The following is a 19,859-nucleotide window of genomic DNA, read 5'->3' as shown; positions in this document are numbered from 1 at the left end:
TTCATATCAGGATGGCACCATATTGACTATAAGAGAAGAGTGATTTGTCCAAGGCCGTGAATAGCTAAGGTGGGAATAAACCCAGCTCCATGGTTTCTCTAGCTGACGGGACTATGCTGGCTCCAAGTAGTTAAGAATATTAAATCTGAGATCACCGTGGCTATTACTGCTATGGATAGCAGCCAGATCACTAGTAGGCGATTAAAACAAAACATATTTTGAAAGGAAAAAGAAACCACTATGATAGCTGCTTTCCTAAGAAGGAGTGATGTTTGAAGATGTCCGCCCTTTGATTTCATTTCTCAGACGTGTGTCCCTGCAGGTACCCTCATTCTATCAAACGAGTGTTATTACTTACATGAATATGGGCTGTGGGTCCCTGCCTTTTGGAATCCCTGCTTAAAAGAAAACTGGCTGCTTTTATATGTGCAGCTGTGATTTGTGCAACATAAATATATAGCATTTTCCTTTAATAGACTCCAGAAATCCCTGTTGCCAGCAGTAAATTTTCAGGCCGAGATAACACATTTAGGGGGGAAATGCTTAGCTTGTATTTATTTCAGATGCTTAGGATTTTCTCTCTGGTCGTGTTATCTTTTAGTGACTTTCCCAGAGTTGTGTGCAAGCGAACTTTATTTGTTGCTGTCAGAGACACAAAGCCCTTAAGCAATCATAAATGTTGAGTCTAAGAGCGATGAACATTCAGACGTTTTCTCACATTACAGCTGCTGCCAACTGCTGATGTAGAGGGAAAAAAATGAAGCACATTAAGCACCTAAGAATTAAAAATAAATTATGTATAACATAGGCCAGGCGCTCATATAAAAAGCATTATTAATGCCTGTGTTGTGTGCAACAGTTCAGCTCCAATCATGTTTTATTATGATAGTCTCAGTATGTTTTGTACTGAGTTTCAAGACACCTGGAAATAAAATGGCTTCGGTTCTGAATGAGCTAATACAGTATATCCCCAGAAGAACAATCGTTTACCATGCAGCCAATTTTGTTTTTATTTTATTTTTACCCAGCACTTGCTTGCTTCCTCTATTTTTTTTTATTATCCCTAAATAATAATAAAAAATAAAAAAATGAATGTTTCATTTCTCTCTCCTCCTCCGTCTCAAAGGACCTGATCTGTAAAGCAGTAAAGCCCATGGAAGCAGAACTCATGGACAGGTTCCTACTGGGAAAACCTGCATGCTTTGTTGCTACAATGGAAATAGCTGACTCCTCCCTTCCGTGCAAGGCAGCTGTATCCTGCATACTCTATAAAATAATTGTGCATTCTTCAGGGCTGGAACAAGCTCATCAGATGATTCCCATTGAGATGCTAAGTTCAGAGTAGTTGGATTACCTTTGCAATCAAATGAAGAAATAAATATAAACAATACAAATTCAAGTATTAGTATTAGTACAGTGGTACCTCAGGTTACATACGCTTCAGGTTACAGACTCCGCTAACCCAGAAATAGTGCTTCAGGTTAAGAACTTTGCTTCAGGATAAGAACAGAAATCGGGCTCCGGCAGGGTGGCAGCAGCAGGAGGCCCCATTAGCTAAAGTGGTGCTTCAGGTTAAGAACAGTTTCAGGTTAAGAACAGACCTCCGGAACGAATTAAGTACTTAACCCAAGGTACCACTGTATTATTATTAAGCAGCAAAGGGCAGAGCACTACCAAGAACTGTATTCATGATGAAACATGGTATCCAACACAGCAACTGACAGCATCCAGATGTTTGGAAGAGCTGGGTGTCCCTCCCTCCCTTGACAAGCTGAAGAACATCATCAACTCCCAGGGACATGGGACAGCTGCAGGACAGGGTGGAATCCCAACAGAAGTGCTAAAAGCCAGACTCAATCCCTCATGACACACCGCCATGGCCTCCTCTTGCAGTGTTGGGGGAAAGGATTCGTGCCACAAGTTATGTGTGACTCCAGCATTGTGACCCCTTATAACAGGCACGTCCAACTCCCAAGAGATTGGGATCTGCTCACACTATTTAAAAAACTGGCAGTGATCTACACATTGGTCATTAGAGGATAGACCAGAGTTGTTGAGAATGTTTTTTAGGGAGCAAGAGTTGTTGAGCTATAAGGACAAAGGTGATTGTAACAACTACCATGGTGGAATCTCCCTTCTGAGTACTGTGGGATTACAGTTACTTGCTGACAGGGTCTATCCCAAGTCACAATGTGGCTTTCGAGCTGAAAGGTTAACAGTTGACATGATTTTCTCACTGTTCCAGTGCAGGAGAAATACTGAGAGCATCACCTTCATAGACCTGATGAAGGACTTTGACCTTGTCAGCTGAAAAGGACTCTTCACGTTGCTCAACGAGATAGGATGCCCTCCTCCTCTGACTAATGCATTTAACAAACCATAGACTATTATAATTCTAAGGGATAACCAATGTGAGGTAAGGCATAGAATCATAGAATTGTAGAGCTGGACAGGTCACCTCGTCCAACCTTCCTGCAATGTTGGAATCTCAACTAAAACTCAACTAAACTGAACTGCAAAGATAAAAACCTGTTTGAGTTTCCTACAAAAGTTAGTAAGGTAAATGTTCAAACCTACCACTGATGGTGTAGCAGTGTAAGTACAGTAGACTATGTACTGCTCATCCTATTTTGGGGCCTCAGTAAACATTACATATTGCCAAAATGAACTTTCTTCCAAGTGATCTATCACTTTCTCTGAATTTTTAATTGGAATATGTGTTTTATGTAATAGGTAAGACTTATGTGTCAAGTGACTAATAAAATCACCATCATTGACCTTGCGCAGGTGGTGCCCAAGAAGGTAGCCCATAAATTTGTTTACAGACAAACTCAGAGTTTAGAATAGTGGTTTTCAAGCTTTCTCTCTTCCAGAAAACCTTTTCATAGTAACTATAAGATTAGGGTTAGGACAGGAGAAGGCCAATGGGGCCCGGTGAATGGCAACTAACGTTCTTTGATAGTCTGTGGCAAACCTCTAACAGTAGCTAGAGAACCCACCAACTTCCAACACAGTCTCTTCCACTGTCCAACAGCTAGTATCCTGAGGACATTAGCCTTAATGTTTAGCCTAAATACTTTCTCTTGTCATTTAAGCTGAGTGATCCAGGTCTTGTCTTCTGGGTCGTATCCTCTGCTGGAGATTTCTTCCTCATGCCTTATGCCTAATGAGACTAAAGCTTCTTAGTTTGGAACCTGGGGTTTGACTGTATGCTTTTGACCACCAACTATTTCTCCCCTCATATGCCAGATTGCTTGTGACACACTTTTACAGTACTGGCAAAGGAAAAACTGACTGAATTCATCCAGCACTGAATGGGGAGTTAGCTGGTAGTTGTGCCCTCAAACTTTCAAATCTTGGAGTTGCCCTCATTCAAGTTCTGGGGTTGAACTGAGGCGTGGTGACAAAGAAGAAATATTACCGCTGGTCTAATCTGCAGGAGAGCTGGGAACTTCTTCACACTCAGGTCAATGGGTTGCAATCAGACAGGTCGTATGTATGTTGCGAAAGGTGTGATATAATCTCCCTGTAGGTTTGTCCACAGTACAATCTGATCACATAACACAATCATGACACAATATGCAGACTAGAGCCAGATGGGTAGAGAGACAAACTACCCTAGAAGGAGCATGAGAGGTACTGCCCCTCCCTTAACAACCCACACACTCCAATTGCCAATGTACAAATGATTCCCCCCCACCCCCCCAGCTTCTTGAGGCCCCACTGAGTATAAATCAAGTTATAATTGTTTTAAAGGCCCATGGTTTCAGTCATAAAGAAAAGGAAGTGGTTTTCAACAGTTGTGCCTGACAGAAAGCTACCCCACATTTTAAATGTTACATCTTTCTCTGAGTTGTGTGCAGGGCCGGCGCAGAGGTATAGGCGGCCTGAGGCAAGCAGCAGGAGCCACCCCCAACTCTTCTTTTCCTCTTCCTGTTGCTGCTGTCGTCTCCCCCTTCTCCTAGCTCCGCTTATATGTATTTTATTGCATTGCTGCATTAGTGGCAGGAGCAGAAACTAGTTCTCCTCCTCCTTTCCCTTCCTCTCTCTTATTCTGAAAAAAAAAACCCAGCTCCAGTCTTGTGCACCACAGGGGCCTGACTGGGCCTCTTTCTGGGGAATACACTTGTTTGGGATCCACTGGGTCCCTGTCCATCCCACCCTGAAATGCCCCATTGTGGGTTCTCATGACAGACACATGAAACACAGTTTAAGGTAGTGTGCATAGGGAGCTCTGAGAAATGCAATCTTCCCAGAGTGATCAGCTTCCCCCTCCTACTTAGTCACAGCCTTGTCCTCTTGAACTCAGCAGGGAGGTGGATGGGAACAGATCTAGAATTAGATGGCTTTGCCTGTCATTGGCTCCTGTGCCACCTACATTTGCTCTCCCTTCTTTCTGCCCTACCTGTCCCAGTGGGCACCACCCACCGCTGGAAGCCTCTGTCCTTTTGCATGACTGCAGTGTGGCCTGTACAATGGTTAGAGCAGCATCCTTTGCCTCACCTGCTAGTATGAATATTTTCCACTGGGAAATTCAACCCCAGACTGAAAAATATTCCCCATCCAGGAAACAGGACTCCCCCTGCTTACCTTTCCCTCTCCTATATATTATGTTTCAGTGCATGATTCTAAGTACGAACAAACGAGTTTTGTCTACTATCAAATTAAACATACTGCTACTGCCTTGGGTCAAACCTACACAGCAGCTGAACAGGAAAGTCACTTTCTTAAAAAGAAAAAGAGAAAAAAAGAGAGAGATCTGGTTTCATCATTCTGCCTTTAGCTACAAATGCCAATTTGGTGTGTTTGAACAGAATGAGTCAGTGATTGCCAGAAAGCCTCTTTGCTGTTGGAGACAGGACAGGCACTAGCAGAAAATGTGCTCAGACTACATTCCCTCAAGATTGACAAACACCGGAGGACTTTGGGCAAGGGAATGTGTAGAATGACCTTTGTCAACCTGGTGCCAATCTCAACGCTTTGGCCCACTGCATTTATTGGCCCCAGTGAGCAATGTCGAAAGTCAGGAATGAGGGGAGATGTAGCCCAAAACCTCTGGAAGACCCCCGGTTTGGTTGAGGAGGGCCTGCAACTATAGTTTTGTAACCCTGGGGTTCTACTTATCAACATGAGCTAAAATGGCCCTAGGCTGAACTGGAAGTGACCTCTGTGGCAATTTTGTTTCAAGAAAGACTGCTGGGAATTCAGCTTGCAGCATCTAACCCATTTCCAAAAATATATTTTTAGTTATTTGCACGTAGAGTTTGATCATGCTTTCCCAAAAGAATTCACACAACAACAATAAAAAAGCGCAGCACACATACCTGTATTGACTTGAGTGCTTCTCTTGCCCTATGCTAAGGCAAGTATTATTTCCTTAACAGATTCATCAGTATGCTGTAAGACCCTGCAGAATCAGATGAAAGGCCTATGTCAGCCTTCGTTCAAACATTTGAAGGCAGCAGGTTGGCATGGGCTGACCCAGTAGAGGGTGTTGTTGTATGTGCCACTCACCTGACCTTCGACCTACTCCATCACGGCAGTATACTGAGATGGAGAGAGAGGGGCTGGCACGGTGCAAACACGCTGGTGGAGCCAATCTGGTGCTCTTGCTGCCGTGTTAGCACTGCACCAATCTTTCCAACACCACATCCACTCTCTGTATGCTGTAGTGACTCTGCTGGATGGAGGTCAGGAGAAAGGCACAGCCACGCCATGCCTCCAGCTACTAGGCTGGCCTGGGTAGTCCAGCCTCCTGTTTTCTACACTGGCTGACCAGATACCTCTGGAAATCTCACCAGAAGGACATGGAGGTAACCACACATTCCAGTTTGTCATTCCCAACAACTGGTATTCAGAAGCATGCTGTCTCTGATGCTGCAGATAACATGGGGCCATAATGACCAGTAGCCGTTGATAACACTATCCTGCACATATTCAATGCCAACTCTCGAATCCTAATCATGAAGAGGGTTTTTGTTTTGTTGTTTTGTTTTGTTTTAAGCCCTCGAATACTGCCATTGTACAGCACGGGAAAGCAGTCTGAGTTCAATCAGGATTTGGTTCTGTTGAGATTTGTATCCAAATAGCTCCTTTGCAAAAAGCCAGAGTCTGAAGTCAGCACAGCACAGCCTTGGGAAAGATTAACAGGCGTGATCATTAAGTGGCCTTATCTTTTCATGCCTTGGGCTTGTAAATCTATATTGCTAAGATCCCGAAGGAGAGAAAGCGACACATCAATGATATTCCCCCTCCTGAGGTCAGAGGAAGTGAGGAGTGATAAAACTGTCTAGAAGTTATATAGCTGGGATGGGTACTTCGCGGCCCTCCAGAAGTCATTGGACTACAAAGTCCATCATGCCAGACCCTTGGCCTTGCTGGCTGGGGGCCAGAGGAGCTGACTTCTGATTACATCTGGAGAGCCACAGAATACCGAACCTGGCTGTAAGGGATTCTGCAACATTAATATCCTTTCAAGTCCATTGGAATTAATGTGATTTTAATTTGCATAGTTAGCCGCTTTTGCTGTAAAAGCTTCCCCTCTCAGGAAAATATTTGGGAAGAGTCTGGTTTCTGAGGCTCTTATCCTGATAGGTAATTTTCTCATTACAGTGGTACCTCGGGTTACATACGCTTCAGGTTACATATGCTTCAGGTTACAGACTCCACTAACCCAGAAATATTACCTCAGGGTAAGAACTTTGCTTCAGGATGAGAACAGAAATCGTGTGGCGGCAGTGGGAGGCCCCATTAGCTAAAGTGTTGCTTCAGGCTAAGAACAGTTTCAGGTTAAGAACGGACCTCCGGAACGAATTAAGTACATAACCAGAGGTACCACTGTATTGTTCATTTTCAGTTTTTGTAAATACAATATAAAATTTTGTCTATGTGTACTGCATAATTATATGTGAAGCTTTTGCTTTCTAATGTATTTGATATGGGCTTTCTTTTCTTGATATGGTCCATGTGCTCATCCCATTTTTTGTTTCCTTCCTTCATACTCCTTTCATTAAAGCTGTCTGCTTAAGGCTGCAATGCTATAACTCGCTTACCTGCTGAAGCCCATGTGTTGAGTAGATTGTACTATGTATGTTTCACTTACTGGTATATGTACTTTAAAAGTCCTGACAGGAGAAGGAAGGTGGTCTGGCAGCCTTTGAGCAGTTTCTGTTTCTTATCATACAGACACAGGAAATGAAGGAATCTCTTTCATTCCAGCTATGACTGTTGCTCAATACATGTGCCAATGAGCAGATTATCATTCCTTGCAGCCACTTGTGAGCACAGCGTAGCATAAAGAGCAAAATCCCTGCCAACTTTACAGTCATATATCCTGTCACATGGGAGGGATGACACATCAAGAGTAGAATCTGAACCATTATGTTAAACAGCGAAAGTGGGAAGAGTTCAGTATGCTTCTTTTGAACTTGACATCTCTTTAACCCCCTCGGCTGGGAAGTTGTTGCTTACAATAGCACAATCCTGGACGCATTATTTTCCCTTTTACAGTATTTCCCTTTTTCTAAAATTGCAATAAATTGCAGCTCCAACAGTAACCTGCAGCAAACAAATAGAAAAATGTAATTTACAGCAAAGAAAACACAGGGCATGTTATCATTAATTTTCTCTTTTCATATTCAGCAAAAAAATAAAACAATTTTAAAATAAAATTTCTTCCAATCCGTATCTCCACATGGTGATAGCTTCATCATTTTACCAGCTTTACCTATTTTCCTTAATTGGCAATATTGTATTATTTTTTTATTCTTTTATCTTGGGGTGGTATTCAACTTCATTTTACTCAAAGTAGACCCATTGAACTTAATGGCACTGTTATGCAGTGCTTCTGCTCCTTTCTCCTGGGCAGTGCCCAGAAAGTGGTGGTTGGGCTGCCTTATACCCAATCAGACCATTGGTCCATCTACCTCAGTTTTGTCTACACTGATTGGCCGCAGCTCTTCAAGGTTTCTTACTATGGGTTAAAAGACTAGCATATAGCTGGAAAAAGACTCTTCCACTAATAATAATAATAATAATAATAATAATAATAATAATAATAATATGGCACCCAGCTGACTGGGTTGCCCTGGCCACTCTGAGTAGCTTCCAACAAATTATAAAACCACAGTAAAACATGAAACATTAAAAAGTCCCAATACAGGGTTGCCTTCAGATGTCTTCCAAAAGTAAGATAGTTGATTATCTCCTTGACATCTGACGGAAGGGCATTCCACAGGGCAGGTGCCACTACTGAGAAGGCTGGTTCCCTGTAACTTCATTTCTCGCAGTGAGGAAACCACCAGAAGGCCTTCAGACCTGGACCTCAATGTCCAGGCTGAATGATGGGAGTGGAGACGCTCCTTCAGGTATACAGGGCCAAATCCATTTAGGGCTTTAAAGGTCAGCCCCAACACTTTGGGTTGTGCTCAGAAATGTACTGGGAGCCAATGTAGATCTTTTAGGACTGGTGTTATATGGTCTCGGCAGCTGCTCCCAGTCACCATTTTAGCTGCCACATTCTGGATTCATTGTAATTTCTGAGTCACCTTCAAAGGTAGTTCTATGTACTTGTAGTTTTCGAGTCACCCATCCCCAAAATGCTTGGTACCTGGAGAAAACAAGCAAAAGCCTGGGCAGAAGTATCATAGAATCACAGAACTGTAGACTTGGAAGGGACCCCAAGGGTCATCTAGTCCAAACCCCTGCAATGCAGGGAACTCAGATAAAGTCTCTATGACAGATGGATAAAGGAGATAGCTCTGTATCTGATATACATTCATCTCTCCCAGTCCATCCATTCGGCATGTATTCTGCTTTGAACTGCTGCTTTTGCAAGCAACCCAAAGTCCCCCAACAGTGGGCCAGAAGAAGAAAGAAACATACTTATTGACCGGTTTTCTGCCAAGGGCAAGTTCATTATTACTCCTCTAGATCAGAGCTTACCTGTAATTCAGCAGCAATTTTAAGAGTCACGTACAGGAGAGATGCAAGCCAAGCTGTGAACCAACACCAGGCAAGCGTGGGTTTCTGTTCACTGCAACTCAGACAGACAGACCCTTAGGGCCAGTTGTGTTGCAAGCCCCTGACATCACCAGGTTCTAGAATTTATGGATAATTGTAATCTGGATAGACTTCCACTGTTGTTCTCATCTGGGGGACAGGCCAGCTCTTAGGATAATGTTGGCTGGGCTCCCTTTGCTGATGTTACAAACTATTTGCTCAATCAGCAAAAGTGTAGTTCTCATGCCTGTGCAGTTCCCTGTTTGGCTTGTCTTCTGCACTGATGCTGATCAGGCGTGTGTGTGTGTGTGTGTGAAGGGGGAAGCACTCGCAGCAGGAAAACCATGTGGTGCCAATACAAGAGAACCAAGCTGTAAGTTACATCTCAATCAAGTACTTGCCTGCTAGCTTGTCTGTCATCTGTAACTGAGAAGATCACCCAGACATGTGCATTAATCTGGGAACCCAGTTGTGTGTATTGAGATCATGGGGATATTTATGTATGCCACTACTGCGGCCTGTGTTTCGTTAGCCCAAAAATGGAAAACGAGCGAGGTCCCAACCAAAGAAGAGTGGCAACTTAAGTTGACAGAATATGCACAGCTTGTGGATTTAACATACAGAATAAGAGAACAAGAAGAACATACATTTAGAGAAGACTGGAAAATGTTTATTGAATATATGGGAAATAACTGTGTGCCGCTGAAAACGCTGGCAGCATTAAGATAAATTAAACAGTGTAAATAAGTCATGATGGATGGAATAATGGAATACTGAATGGTATAGTTTCTGTAAAATATGCAGAGATTTATGATATGTAAAATGGACCATGGAAGAAGAAGATGGGAATTTGTTGATATTTAAGGATGTAAAAATGAGTACTTTAAATTGTAAAACAGAACATTTAATAAAAATTATATACAAAAAGAAGAGAGAGACCATGGGGATATCTATTTGGAGACAAAAAGCATCCCATGAAAAGGGCAGAACACAATTTTGCAGAGGGGGTGAGTCACAAGGAGACAGTTACGGTTGCAAAAATGGGACAGGCTGGTATGGAATGTGCATAGAGTTTGGGGATAATAGCATGGTGCCAGCAAAACATGTAATCTACTTTCACCACAGCTGTTATACTAATGCTCCAAAGTTTGCACTGGCTCCCTATTGTCTTCTTTCTAGGCACAATTCAAGGGCCTTTCCGGACAGTGGTCTTCTTCCCAGGGATATCACAGAATTTTCTGCCAGAGCCAAAGCAATTGAAGCAAATATACATCAGTCCTCCTTTAATGATACAGAGGAAGACCAGCCTTGTTGCCTGACAAGAGCCTTGTAAGGAGACATAGCCTTCACATTTTGGGGGAGATGAGTGATACAACAGTAGACTAGGGTGAAGAACCTCAGGGCCGGGAATGAATGCTGCCTCCCAGGCCTCTCTATCTGGCTGATGGGCCAACTTCTCCAGAGGATTGAGGGGCCCCACGAGCGATACTTTGGTATCTATCTATCTGTCACCATGCCCCTGTATCTGTTTGATCCTTACCTGAGTAGAAGCCAATCATTTTGCTTCTAGCAGTCCAAACAACACACAACTGTGATTTCCACCAATTGCCTTATGCTGAGTTCTAAGGAGCTATTTTCTCCAGCTCTTAACACGTGTGGCGGATTACGCTGAAAACCATTACCACAATGCATGCAGCAGGACTTAGTTAATTAATTAAATTTATTAGGTGCCTTGTCTCACTGCAGGCAGCTCAAGGGTGTCTTTACAAAAACAACAAAACACATACACACACACATTCATTAAAACTGGGTGAGGGGGAACGACCCATTAGAAAGCACCCTGTGTTGGACTTGCTGAGCAACTCTCCCTTACATATATTTTGAGTTCTGGTAGCAGTTTCCACTTGGTTCCACCTCTGGGGAAGTCATGTGTCTTACTTTAAAGACACGTTCTATTTATGGGGATTCCTCTCTTTGAAGATACTTCCAGTCCAGGTCTAGTTTAAAAATGAAAAACTCTTCTAAGAAGGGGAGAGCAAAAGCCTGGTTGGCTGCTGTGGAAGTAGACGGGCCTTTGCCCTGATTCAACGGGCTCATTTTATGTTCTCGTGCATAAAAACGGACATTTGCACATTTCCTGTAAATCTCTGCCCTCTTTTGTCCTCTTTTCGGGTGATGTCTAAGTGGCCCACCTAGCATCATTTAGCTGTTACATCAGGTCGTGGGGCTCCACTAAGGATTAAGCCCAGGAACACATGAGAGCCAGTGTGGTGTAGTGGTTAAGAGCAGTGGACTCGTAATCTGGTGAACCGGGTTCGATTCCCTGCTCCTTCGCATGCAGCTGCTGGTTGACCTTGGGCCAGTCACACTTCTCTGAAGTCTCTCAGCCCCACTCACCTCACAGAGTGTTTGTTGTGGGTGAAGAAGGGAAAGGAGATTGTGAGCCTCTTTGAGACTCCTTAGGGTAGTGATAAAGCCGGATATCAAATCCAAACTCTTCTTCTTCTTCTTCTTCTTCTTCTTCTTCTTCTTCTTCTTCTGTGGGTTCCATTACTAGAGCCACATTCATGAAAGGCACCATGAAACCACTTCAAACAGCTTCAAAGAATCCTGGGAAGTGTAATTTGTTAAGGTCGTTATGAGGAGCCATCCTGGAACTACAATTCCCAGAGTTCCCTGGGAAAAGGGACTGGCTGTTAAACCGCCCTGTGGATTGTGGCTCTGTAGGGGAATGTGGACCTCCTAACAACTCTCAGCACCCTAAACAAACTACAGTTCTCAGGGTTCTTTGCCATGGCTTTTTAAAGTGGCATCATAGTGATTTAAATGTATGGTGTGAATGTGGCCTCAGTGTCCTAGGATAGAGGTGTTCCTCTTAATTTGCCTAGTGGGAGAAACTTCACTGTAGTTACCGCATCGTAAGTCCCATCACGGGCAGGATTGAACTTCTTAATCGCTTAGCATTAAATATCCTGAAGGGGTTTAACAATAAAAACAGCAACAATAAACACATGTAAAAAATACAATTTCAATCCGAGACAGATAAAAACTGTGAACAAAATCCCACTTGAAAGGCTTGCTGTTAAAGGCTCAGCATTTTAAACGCTGGAAGGAGATGGCAAAGTCTTCTCCGGTGTGACTTTAAATGAAATGTAGCTTGCAGTGCTGCCACGAGTTATTTAAAGGTGGAGTCGCTCCCATTGGGTTTATGCATGAGTAGATTGGCACAGCATTGCAGCCTTGGCATTCAAAAATTGCATTACACATCTTTAAACTCCATGTCCCTGGTTGTTACTGAAGCTCTGCTCTTGCTGAATGGATGGGTGCGAAGGAGGACACGTTCTTTCAAGATTACTCAGAGCCAAGATGTCTGAGCTTGTAGAACAAGTTCCCTCTCAGTGATGGGAAAGTGGCAATATGTGGTGGAGCTTATGCTCTCCTTAAGAGAATTCACCGTCTAATGCAAGCAGGGTATTATACAAATAAGGTCAGTGGGACTGGGTTGCATTCAAGCCAGTGTGGTGTAGTGGTTAAGAGTGGTAGATTTGTAATCTGGAGAACCGGGTTCGCGTCCCCGCTCCTCCACATGCAGCTGCTGGGTGACCTTGGGCCAGTCACACTTCTCTGAAGTCTCTCAGCCCCACTCACCTCACAGAGTGTTTGTTGTGGGGGAGGAAGGGAAAGGAGAATATTAGCCGCTTTGAGACTCCTTTGGGTAGTGATAAAGCGGGATATCAAATCCAAACTCCTCCTCTTCTTCCTCTTCTTCCTCTTCTTCTTCTTCTTCTTCTTCTTCTTCTCCTTCTCTGGTGGGTTCCATTACTAGAGCCACATTCATGAAAGGCACCATGAAACCACTTCAAACAGCTTCAAAGAATCCTGGGAAGTGTAATTTGTTAAGGTCGTTATGAGGAGCTATCCTGGAACTACAATGCCCAGAGTTCCCTGGGAAAAGGGACTGGCTGTTAAACCTCGTTCTCCACCCAAATAATGCCCAAATAATAAAGATTTTATGCCACTCTTTTCCACCGGCAAACCAACACTAATGAAACAGAAGCCGCTCTCCAAAAATGAACTAATCAAATTTGTGATTTGAGGACTCAGCAAATGATCGGACTGCTCCTCCCATTTCATCCAATCTTACTGGAATAACTGAACATCCTGTGTTAGGGATGATTCTCATTTCCTTTTTTTAAAAAAAAATAATAATTGTTAGCAGCCATGCTTAACCTCTGCATTATGAGGCTGAGATATTTTAAACCCATGCTATTCTGAATGGCAGAAGTACAGTATATCCCACCTTTCTTTCAAGTAGTTCAAGGTGGCATCCAAGGTAGCTTTCTTCCTCCTCATTTTATCCACACAACAACCCTGTGAGGTGGATTAGGCTGAGAGACAGTGACTGGCCCAAGGTCACCCAGTGAGTTTTCAGGGCTGAGCAGGGATTTGAACCCTGGTCTCCCAGGTATCAATTAATGTCGTCACCTATAATTTGAACTTATATAACACATACATGGCACATTCCACAGGGGTAGCTATATTAGTCTGTTACAACCATCTTTTGTCACTTTATCCTCTTGCACAATGGGTCTCGCTAGATAAGCCAAAAGGAACACCCACAGACTAACGCCTCAGCCACTGAATCACTGTGGCATCCTGAGTAATTGGTTCTGAAGTTGACTCAGTTTAACCCTCTGTAAAATCGGTATTATTTTTGACTATGACTATGATTATTTAAAAGTATATACAGTGCTTAGAAAAAAAGGTGCCGGAACTCACCACAAACGCCTTCCTTGTTTTCTTATAATGGCAATGGTGCCCATCTGGGAGGTGCCAGAATTGAGTTCCTGCAAGTTCCAGCTGAAAAAAAAGCCCTGAGTATATTCCTCCTCCCAAGAGAGCCCAGGTTGGCAAACACACAGAAAAGAAGACAATGAAATATTGTTAAAGCAATTCCAATACAGATTCAGATTGGGAATGATCTCTAGTTAAAAGATTTGTTGGAGGAGGGAGGTCTTCAGTGGGCATCTAAAAGACAACAGAGGTGGTGTCTGTCTACTACAGGGGTCAGCAACCTTTTTCAGCCATGGGCCGGTCCACCGTCCCTCAGACCATGTGGTGGGCCGGACTATATGGGGGGGGGGGGGGATGAACGAATTCCTATGCCCCACAAATAACCCAGAGATGCATTTTATATAAAAGGACACATTCTACTCATGTAAAAACATGCTGATTCCCAGACCGTCCGTGGGCCGGATTGAGAAGGCGATTGGGCCGCATCCGGCCCATGGGCCTTAGGTTGCTTACCCCTGGTCTAATATTTAAGGAAAGAGTGTCCTGTTTTCTAAATTCTGCAGCACTGACTTCCCAATAAGATGGTATCTGCAGGAAGCCCTCATCTGCAGAGCACAGCGATTGGCTGCGTTTACAATGGGTAAGATACTCTTGGCATCCGTCTGTCTCAGAAAACAATAAAGGAGTGTGTCAAAGTGCCGGAGAGGTGCAGTGCCTGCTGTGGCTATAGAGACCGATACAGGAGAGACATGTTTTGCTGCAGGTGAGGCAGATTAAAGCATCGGGTTTTGTTACTGCAAAGGCACCATGGAGTTTCTTCTCTCTGCCCCCCCCCCCACCCAGTGCTCATTCCTCCTCTGGTCACTGCTGTGGAAACACGACTTGACTGTCTGGTCTCCAGGCAATGCAGTGGTCTGCAAGGATGGGCAAGCACTTTGGTGAGGCAGCTGCAGCAATGGCTTGCCTCTCCGAAAGGGTATGGGAGAATGTGATGCTAAGATATCGCAAAGAAAGTGACGGCTATAGGTTCAACTTATCCAATTTCCCCCAGGAAAGTTCAATCCAGATATTAAAACATTGATGGTGGTGGTTGGGGATGCGGGCTGCCGTTAGGGTGCCAACATTGTCATGCGAGGTTACAGGGAACCAGGCAGAAGGCTCTTCCACCAAATATCAAGAAAATAAACAACTATCTGGCTTTTAGAAGACATCTGAAGGCAGCCCTGTTTAGGGAAGTTTGATGTTTTATCGTGTTTTCAATATTCTCTTGGGAGCCGCCCAGAGCGGTCGGGCCAGATGGACGGGGTATAAGTAATAAATTAATAATAATTATTGTTATTAGTAGTGGTAGTAGTACCCAAAACATGCATTCAGGAGGAGTACCAATCTCACAATAAACACCCATCTGGAAGCACCTTAAATTACAATGCAATGCACACACATGCTAGGTTGCCTCTTGATCAATTGATGTCTAGTCCATTCTCTGCCTACACATTTAAAGCACCTTTACCCCCTCCCCCAGATAATCTTGGGAGCTGTAGTTTGTTAAGGTTGCTGGGAATTGTAGCTCTGTGAGGGGTGGGGTAAACTATACTTCCCAGGATTCTTTTGAGGGTTAATGTGGTTTAAATGACTGGTATGTATGCAGCCAGCCATTCCTTTTATTTTTTTGGAAGTATCAAAGAGCTCCTCTTAAAAAAAAAAAAAAGGCAAGAAAGATTCTAGACATACTATTGCTCTCTTACACACACTTATCATAATTCAAGTGGCAATTTCCAGTGCTAAACGGCTAGCAACTCAGGAAGTCTATAACCCCCCCCCCCTTTTCTTCATTTAACCTTCTTTTGGTATGATTATGTCATCTATAAATTATGCAATCTGAATTGGTGCTGAAGACAAGCCAAAAATTCCTGTAATACAGAGCTCACAGTGAAACTGCTTATGAGATAAATTAGTCATAATGTACATTTCAGATAAGACGGCATATTCGCGAACGTATGAGTAACTGCCAATGCAAACATACTATTGTCTGATTATGAAGACCGTATACTTCCTCTGTAGACCTTTAAAAATAAAAATCTAATCCTAGCTATTCCTCTATCAGAGTGATATAGATTGTCCTGTCCTTCTGCAAACATATAAAAAGTAAAATAAAAAGTAAAAACGCAGGGGCCTAGAGCAGCATAGAGTCGGCTGCAAACTTCTTGTTTATTTTTAAGAGGCATTTTGTTTCTGACTATTTCTCTGTACCCATAGAGCAATGAGAAAACTAGACAGCATCTTAAAAAGCAGAGACATCACCTTGCCAACAAAGGTCCGTATAGTAAAAGCTATGGTTTTCCCAGTAGTGATGTATGGAAGTGAAAGCAGGACCATAAAGAAGGCTGATCGCCAAAGAATTGATGCTTTTGAATTATGGTGCTGGAGGAGACTCTTGAGAGTCCCATGAACTGCAAGAAGATCAAACCTCTCCATTCTTAAGGAAATCAGCCCTGAGTGCTCACTGGAAGGACAGATCCTGAAGCTGAGGCTCCAATACTTTGGCCACCTCATGAGAAGAGAAGACTCCCTTGAAAAGTCTCTGATGTTGGGAAAGATGGAGGGCACAAGGAGAAGAGGATGACAGAGGACGAGATGGTTGGACAGTGTTCTCGAAGCTACCAGCATGAGTTTGACCAAACTGTGGGAGGCAGTGGAAGACAGGAGTGCCTGGTGTGCTCTGGTTCATGGGGTCATGAAGAGTCAGACACGACTAATCGACTAAACAACAACAACAACATAGAGCTGGCCTTACCATGCAGCAGATGGGGTTTTCTTTAGCTACCCAGAACTATAGAACTTAATGATGGGGTTTCAAAATACAAACATCAAGTTGTAAGCAGTTGTCAACTTTCAAGTAACAGATTTCAGAAGGGGCTCTGACTTCCACCCTCCATCATGAAACCTGCTTGTCCAGTGGGATCCATGTAGAATTAAGCATTATTTTGTTTAAGTTGGGGGGGGGGCGCCACACACAATAGACGTTAATAAATGTTAGGATTTTGCTTATTTGAGACATGAATGGAAATATGAGCTGCAGAACTGTGCCAGACAAGGAATCCCTGGGCTGGCTTATGTAGGGCTGTCATACGCCCAGAAATTCCTCGACATAGCCAGGATTCGTTCTTCGAAAATGGTGACCAGGCAGAATTTCTGTAAAGCAGCAAAAATGTCCTGGAAAACCCAGGAATATGGCAGCCAACCCATATCAGAATTGTGGATATTTGGGTGATATTCATTAAAAATAGGTAAAAAAGCTCATCAGCTTTTGTGTTCAAATTTTCACTCTTTGAAATATAGCCATACCTTGGATCTCAAACACCATGGTTCCCGAACAAATCAAAACCCAGAAGTGAGTGTTCTGGTTTTCGAATGATTTTCGGAAGCCAAATGTCCGGTGTGGCGTCCGCGGCACCCGATTGGCTACAGGAGCTTCCTGCAGTCAATCAGAAGCTGCACTTTGATTTCCAAAAGTTTTGGAAGTCAATGGACTTCTGGAACAGATTCCGTTCAACTTCCAAGGTACGACTGTATGGCAACCCTGTATGCAAACCAGCCTGGCCAGGCTAGTGATGAGCAAAGGTGTTAACGTGACAAAAGGGGTTAATGACCCATCCAAGAGGAATCATTGGGCCTGGGCAGACAGAGGTTGCCAAGGTGATGGGGTTTGTGTGAGAGGTGACAGGAAAAGAGTGTGCTGGGAGGAAGAATAAAAACCCATAGAGATCCATCTTGGGCAGGCTGGCTGAAGGCAGCCTGGAAGCGATGCCTTAGACAGCACTGCTGCACTGCTGTGAGGAACAAGCCCCTTTTGAGATGACCATGCTGTAAGATCTGGACTCTCTTGATCTAAATTCAGGTGTAAACATGTGAATAAATCACATTTCTGAAAGCTAAGACAGCCTCTGCCGCATCTTCAGTTCTCCAAAGGAGCAGAGATCCTGGTTGAAGGCCAGGACCCCTGGAATCCCATGTGGCAGGGACTGGGGTGGTCTGTAACAATATAGTCTGATCCCATATATATATTTACTTGAAAGTAAATTCCTGCAGGAGACAGTGGAAGACAGGAGTGCCTGGCGTGCTGTGGTCCATGGGGTCACGAAGAGTCGGACACGACTAAACAACAACAAAATAATTCTAATGAGTTTTAAAATGGATTTACACACAAGTAAATGTGCATTTGACCAAAGTTTTAAACATCCATTTCAATGGAAGTGTCAAGTATGTGCTTTTCAATCCCATTTGAGCAAACAGCAGAATCTGAAATAGCAAAAGCTCCCTCTCCTTACCTGTTTTGCACCTCTAGAGCCAACACAGCAACAAGCGTCAGTACCAAACAGATCATTTAAAATATTCTGTGTATTTAGCTACGCATGAAGAAGTCATATGGCGTTCTTTCTGATTCAATGGCTGGCTGAATCACTAGGAAAATAACGTTCCCTTATCTGCTCCTTGCGTGTACGCTGAGATTTGTATTTGCTTTTCCTGACTTAAGATACACGGCAGGAGGAGGGGTTACTTCCCTTCTACACCCTTTGTCGCCACACACAATAGAAAGCAAGCAGGATTTCTTGCAACCTGCAGTATTAAAGGGGGCAGTTAACTCTAGTCCTGCTGTGTAGATGTATTGTTATGACTTACAAGTCCTGAGCAAACAGCGAGAGAAAATACACAAGGCCCTCCTATTATGGAGGAAGCAGTGGCGAAGACCAATTTGGCCTGTTATAAAAGGTGGCTGATATATAAACAGAAACACTATGTGGCTGGTTTCTAACACGGCTGTTTAAGAAAGGTTGTGTGTGCTACGTAGTAACTCACATTTCTGAAAAGGCAAAATGGAAATTGTGGGTTCATGTGACCACTCAGATACTGTACACACACACACACACACACACACCGCTCTTGCAACATTTCTAAGAGTTTCTCCTCTGCACCTTACAATTTTTCACACTTCAGCTGCAATCGTATCTGCACTTCTAAACCCATTTAACTCAATGGGACTTCAAAGGGGAAAACACATAGGGTCAGCCTGTTTATTACGTATAAAACCACGCTCATTACATTTCCCAATGTGGAACTTCCAGAGCACCTGAACAACATACAGTGGAACTCTACTTACAGACATAATTTGTTCCAAAATCTGTCCGCTGGTCGAAACAGGATGCTAGAAGAGGCATTTTGTGTGTTTGCACATTTGGCAGTAGCATGCTTCTGCGCATGTGCAGATAGCAGAAGCTGCTTCCGCGCATGTGCGAATCGCGGCAAACCCGTTGTTTGCTGCGGACGCAACTTGGAACATCTGTGAGACGAAGCATATGTAAGTCGAAGTTCCACTGTATTACATTTTAATATAGGGGCACTTCCTGTCTGTTCCCCAAGAAAACAGCTACCATTGCTTTATGTTAATTGGTATGGTTTTATACCAGCACATTGCAGGGAGCAAATAAAAGCTCATGGCATCAAGCCCTGCAAAGAGAAGGCTCATGAAACCAGAGGTCATCTCCTGCAACTCACACTCGCTTTCAGAGACTGGGCTTCCCACCCACCAGTTCTCTACAGATTGGCCTCCGCAACTGAAACTGCAGCATGTGCCAAAAGCTGAGTAAACATGCAGAAGGACTTGAGACTTGAAAGAAGCGAATCATTCCAAGTTATTCAAACAAGAGAGTCATATATTTCCCTACAACCTGATTCCATTCTCCCAGAGGCTCTGAATATAGGGGCAGCCAGACCATCAATTGGACACTACTAATGAGTAATGAGAGGAGGTACAGATTATTAGGCAACAGATATGGAGAAGGGGGATGGAGCCATGGCTGAGATGCTAGAGCTGTGTGATCCATGGAGCAGGAATGGGAGGATAGGATCCAGTTAGGATCTCTTTTCCATGCCACGTGGGCTGTTTTGACAAGTGGGAGGGGCTTCCCAACGGCTTCAAGTTACAAGAAAGGAGATTCCGACTAAACATCTGGAAGAACTTTCTGAAAGACTTCCCCAAAAAGCAGTTGACTCTCCTCCCTTGGAAG

General features: G+C 43.6%; 1 long non-coding RNA gene across 3 annotated transcripts; it reads right to left on the bottom strand.

The window, feature by feature from the left end:
* Nucleotides 1-615: 615 nt before the first annotated feature.
* LOC310678730 lies at nt 616-9,059 on the bottom strand. 3 transcript variants are annotated; one of them, XR_014511903.1, is made up of 4 exons: nt 8,944-9,059; nt 7,103-7,557; nt 5,325-5,407; nt 616-738 (listed from the first exon to the last, which is right to left on the bottom strand). It is a non-coding gene; the product is annotated as an uncharacterized lncRNA (long non-coding RNA). The 3 variants fall into 3 exon arrangements; XR_014511904.1 differs by lacking the exon at nt 616-738 and adding an exon at nt 3,424-3,526; XR_014511905.1 differs by lacking the exon at nt 616-738 and adding an exon at nt 3,452-3,550.
* Nucleotides 9,060-19,859: the final 10,800 nt, after the last annotated feature.

Source organism: Podarcis tiliguerta (assembly GCF_965153285.1).
Source record: "Podarcis tiliguerta genome assembly, chromosome: 5".
Taxonomy (NCBI): Eukaryota; Metazoa; Chordata; class Lepidosauria; order Squamata; family Lacertidae; genus Podarcis; species Podarcis tiliguerta.
Note: the sequence above shows the minus strand (reverse complement) of the source record. Positions and strands in the feature narration are given on the sequence as shown.